Genomic DNA, 5,832 nt, shown 5'->3' with positions numbered 1-5,832 from the left:
CTCTCTGATGATGCGTGAGTAGTTTACCACAGACCTATAGGTCCATAGCTAGTAGCTAGATGGATTCTTCTCTCTCTTTGATTCTCAATACCATGTTCTCCTCGATGTTCTTGGAGATCTATTTGATGTAATATTCTTTTGCGATGTGTTTGTCGATATCCGATGAATTGTGGATTTATGATCAGATTATCTGTGAATATTATTTGATTCTCCTCTGAATTCTTATATGCATGATTTGACATCTTTGCAAGTCTCTTCAAATTATCGGTTTAGTTTGGCCTACTAGATTGATCTTTCTTGCAATGGGAGAAGTGCTTAGCTTTGGGTTAATCTTGTAATGTCCTTTACCAGTGACAGTAGAGGCAGCAAGGCACGTATTGTATTGTTGCCATCGAGGATAAAAAGATGGGGTTTTCATCACATTGCTTGAGTTAATTCCTCTACATCATGTCATCTTACTTAATGCGTTACTCTGTTCTTTATGAACTTAATACTCTAGATGCAGGCAGGAGTCGGTCGATGTGTGGAGTAATAGTAGTAGATGCAGAATCATTTCGGTCTACTTTACACGGACATGATGCCTATGTTCATGATCATTGCCTTAGATATCGCCATAACTATGCGCTTTTCTATCAATTGCTCGGTAGTAATTTGTTCACCCCCATAATATTTGCTATCTTGAGAGAAGCCGCTAGTGAAACCTATGGCCTCGGGGTCTCTTTTCCATTATATTGAATCTCTTTTACATCTTACTAGTTTTTGATCTACTATTTTGCAATCTTTTACTTTCCGATCTATAAACCAAAAATACCAAAAATATTTACTTTACTGTTTATCTATCTCTATCATATCTCACTTTTGCAAAGTGACCGCGAAGGGATTGACAACCCCTTTATCGCGTTGGGTGCAAGTTGTTGATTGTTTGTGCAGGTATTCGGTTACTTGTGCGTTGTCTCCTACTGGATTGATACATTGGTTTTCAAAACTGAGGGAAATACTTACGCTACTTTACTGCATCACCCTTTTCTCTTCAAGGGAAAACCAACGCAAGCTCAAGAGGTAGCAGGGAGTCGGCGCGCGCGGCCTCGAGTCCAACAGGGGAGGTCACAGGGAGGAGGTGGCGGTGTGCAACGTGTAGGCGAAAGAAGCGGTGCGAGGCGTGTGCGGGCGCACGAGGCACGCGCGCTGCGCATGCGTAGGCACGCGTAGGGGACGCGGGTGGTCAACGCGGTAAGCACGGGGATTAGTAGGGGGTAGAAAGGGTTGGGATCCTCACGTGCATCGTGAGAAGAGGGTTCGACGAGGCGTGAGGAGGCCGTCGGGGAGGAGACGAGGAGGCATCTGGCGAGGTGATGGCGGAGACGGCGAATGGTGGCGTCGGTGTCGTGGCGGCAGTCCTCGGGCGCGGGCGTGGTCGTCGGGGCCGCTGGGAGCAGCGGAGGATGCGGTTGGGACGGAGGGGCGCCGGCGGGGAAGTGCTTCGCCATGGCAGTGGCAGCGGAGGTGAATGCAGCGCCCCGGTATAGATCGGGTCGAGGGAGGAGACGAGGGAGCGAGAGGGGAGTGGGGAATGTGGGGGTAGCGGTGCTCGGGTTCCAGGGGGCATGGGTTAATGGAGTGAGGGGGGCGGTTGGGCTGGCCTGGTGGGTTGAGCCGACTGAGCCAAGAGGCCCAGTGGGGAAGGGGGGATTTTTGTCTTTTTTTTTTAGTTTTGATTTTCTTTTCTTTTGTTTATTGTCTTTTACTGTTTTCTGTTTATATTCTAATAAACTTAGTTTTATAATGTACCACAGTAGCACCTAAAATAGTGTTTCAAAACATTCCACTGCCACAAATAATTTGGCACATTAATTAATTAGCTTGTATTTGTTTATTATTTTAAAAGCATTTAAATAATTGATTTAGCCCCTGTTTTAATCAATTTTGAGCACTTAAACACTTTCTAAAAATTTTGGTTTCTCCACCATAATTACCTATGCATTATTTGGCACAATCCGAACATTTTAGTTTTAATATTTGAAAACTTTTGTGGTTTGCCTTTAACTCAAATTTGAATTTGAATCATTTTGAACTAACGCGAGTTTATAAATAGTAACCGAGGTGACGGGGCATCATTAGTAGAGGTTTACTGCAGCTTAATTATCCGGGCGTCACATAGTTCCTGCCTACATGCTCTATGACATGTCATGAACCGCCGCGAGCTGACTTCAGCGAAGATGGGGCAGGGTTGCCGAATGGCCCTGATCCCTTGGTGGCACCGACGACTTTATGTCTACATCTTGCTTCTAATTACTGCCAAAAACTTGGGGCAGGTGGATGACCCATTAAGTTGGCTCTTGGTGGCGTGAGTGATATTGTTGATGATGGCAGACATGCTCTGTATGCTCCTCATATATGTGGTACGTACGGTTCTGTGGTGATATCCATGTCAGGACTGTGAGTGTGTACGACTCTGGGGACATGACGATTTGGCTTGTAGTAATGACTTCTTCATTGAAAGTTACAGTGGTTGTATATGGTGACCTAAGTTTGCTGGTGCTCATGAGCATAGGGGCTCGAGCTCCTAAGTGAGAAATCTAAGTCCGACATGCACTGGTTGTACCTGGAAATAGTGGCTTTCCACATCATCCCTTATGGATTCATTGTCGGGAGTTTGTTTGGACTTCTTCTTTGAGGTTAAAACCCAAGATCTAGCCTTTGTCAGTGGATCTGGAAATGGAGATGTGCACGGATGTTGTTTCCTTCTTGGAGGCTTTATTAAAGCACCTTTCTCACAGTATGAGTTTTTTCATTGATGGTGGTTGTCGGTGTCAAAACCGGCGGATCTCGGGTAGGGGGTCCCGAACTGTGCGTCTAGGCGGATGGTAACAGGAGACGAGGGACATGATGTTTTTACCCAGGTTTGGGCCCTCTTGATGGAGGTAAAACCTTACGTCCTGCTTGATTAATATTGATGATGTGGGTTACAAGAGTAGATCTACCACGAGATCAAGGAGGCTAAACCCTAGAAGCTAGCCTATGGTATGATTGTTGTTCGTCCTATGGACTAAAGCCATCCGGTTTATATAGACACCGGAGAGGGCTAGGGTTACACAGAGTCGGTTACAATGGTAGGATATCTACATATCCGTATCGCCAAGCTTGCCTTCCACGCCAAGGAAAGTCCCATCCGGACACGGGACGAAGTCTTCAATCTTGTATCTTCATAGTCTTGGAGTCCGGCCGATGATGATAGTTCGGCTATCCGGACACCCCCTAGTCCGGGACTCCCTCAGTAGCCCCCGAACCAGGCTTCAATAACGACGAATCCGGCGCGTATGTTGTCTTCGGCGTTTGCAAGGCGGGTTCTTCTTCATGCTCCATGTGTTTGCCGGATAGTGTCCGGTTGCTTCATAAATGCTGCGCTCCTTGGCTTCCGCGTCCAATAATGGTCTTCTTCCACGCGTCGCACGAATGCGAAAAGCCAGGGTATTTTTATGTTTTACCCCCTAGCTGCGCAAATAAGCTGCCTATAAGAGAGGCGAGGATCCAGATCCAAATCACATCATCCTCCTTCCGCAAGCACTCATCGAGGCGCATCTGACACCAAACCCATTCCAACATGGACAGTCGACGCGGCTCCTCTTCTCGCGCTCCCAGCCCTAAGCCAGGAGATTGGAGGAGATGCTCAGTCCCGCACAGCGAGTTAGTGACGCTCCAAGCAGAGGGATATCTTCCCCCGGCCTTCATGGTTCCGGTTCGAGCCGGACTGGCCACCTACAAAGGTGGGAAGCAGGCGGAGAGCGCCCCCAATCCCTCCAAAGGAGAGCGGGTGTGCTTCGTCTCCTACTTAATAAGGGGACTCGGATTTCCTATACATCCGTTTCTCCGGGGGCTCCTGGAGTTCTACGGACTCCAGCTTCATCACCTTACACCTGCCTCCATTTTGCACATCGCGGGCTTCGTAGCTCTGTGTGAGCTGTTCTTGGGCATTGAGCCCCATTTTGCGCTGTGGAAGAGGCTGTTTTGCCTCGTACCCCGCTCTCACGAGGGGTCGATATATCAAGTGGGCGGAGCCGAAATATGGCGCATCGCCGGGACCGGATACCTGTCCGGGACCCCGAAGAAGGCGTCCGAAGATTGGCCTTCGGAGTGGTTTTATATGGAGGACGCTCCGCTGCCGGATCCAGTCCGGATCGGCCTTCCGGAGTTCAGCAACGCTCCCCTGAAGAAACGCCTAAGTTGGCGCCCACGGAGCCCTCGACGAGAAGATGATAGTAGCGTCCATTACTTGATGGGCCGGATACGGCTGCTAGCCCATTCCGGATTAACCATGATCGGAGTCATGGCCACATGCATTATGCGTGGGGTGCAGCCGCTCCAATATAGGGGCCACCCCATGTGGGACTTCAACGGAGACGACGACGCCACCCGTCACGGCCGCAAGGGACCTGGCTCGGCCGACGATCTGGTGAAGATCCTGTCCGGCTTGTACAAGGGGGAGAAGGAGGACTTCCTCCGCACGAATCCTCTGAACGGATTTTCCATGAACAACCCTCGGAGCTGGGTAAGCGGTCGCATGCATATCTGAACCGTGCCTTTAAAGGCAATTGTCTTATTGTATGATTTTGACACAGGAACTGCGTCGGGATGTGGAGGGCATAAAAAGCCCAGCCCCACAACCCGAAGACCCAGAAAGGTCCCTTGATCCGGCCTCCGAAGAGGATCCGGACTTAGCGGTGGAACTGATCGACGGGGTGTACCACCAGCTCAGCATAGATAATGCTTTAGTCGCCATTATGGCTGACTACCCCGGTTTGTGTCCGGCTTCCCCGGTGAGTACGACCGAAGTCCTGGCGCCGTTACTTCTTTAATGCTTAGTTCTGACCACCGTGCACCAATGGTGTTCGACAGGAAGCGCCTTTACGGCAGGAAGTCGAGCCCGCGGCGACCGGCCAACAAGGGTCAGTCCGGCCCAGCAGGCGGAAGAGGAGTGCGACGCGAACTGAAACGTCGCCGCAACGGTACGGAGCACCGCTATTTTTTAAGGGAAGGATTCCCAGGAGGTATATTAATGCTCATAACTTTTCCAGAAAGAGCGCTCGCCGGACAGTGTCCGGAGAGGTTGCCAATCAAGCCTCCGCCAGCCATGCTCCAACGCATGGCCCGGAAGGGGAGGCGAATACAAGGCATGAGTCGGACGCTCCTCCGACGGAGGATGCCGACAGGCTGTCCGCCACCCGGTCTGAGGTGGAGAGCGCCATGAATCACAGGCGTCGCCGGACAGTTCTTCGTGACGCGTGTTTCTCCCCGGAGGCGTTAAATGCCTTTGATGCGGGAAACGCGCACCTCCGTGCCGCTCAAGATGGGTTAACCAGAGCCACGGAGCAGTATGTGAAAGACATACGTGTAAGTAATTTTAATAGTTATATATGCCAGTAGCCCCCGAGACTTAAAATGGTTAAAATAACTGATTTAAGGATCAATTTTTATGCAGGATCTTACGGAGAAGAATACCCATCTGTCCCAGGAGCTCCAAGAGTGCAAGGCCCAACTTGAGGCCGCACTGGCCGCCACAGGGGGAGCCACAGAGACCCCCGCTGGTAAGACGTACTTTGAAAAGATAATTAATTAACAAAGTGCGGCGTGAATCTGACAATAATATTGCAGAGGGCGCCGGACTAGATCCGGACAAGCAACAGCTACTGCGTCAGCTAAAGGCTGGCGAGAGGGTGCTTATGAAGGTGCAGCAGGAGAGAAACAAGCTCCAAGATGCCCACACCCAGCTAGGAGAAGAGCTGAAAGGTGTTCGGGCCCAGCTGTCTGGCTCCTTGAAGGAGAATCAGCGACTTC

Source organism: Triticum aestivum, chromosome 7B, assembly GCF_018294505.1.
Source record: "Triticum aestivum cultivar Chinese Spring chromosome 7B, IWGSC CS RefSeq v2.1, whole genome shotgun sequence".
Lineage (NCBI taxonomy): Eukaryota > Viridiplantae > Streptophyta > Magnoliopsida > Poales > Poaceae > Triticum > Triticum aestivum.
This window is presented reverse-complemented; position numbering follows the sequence as displayed.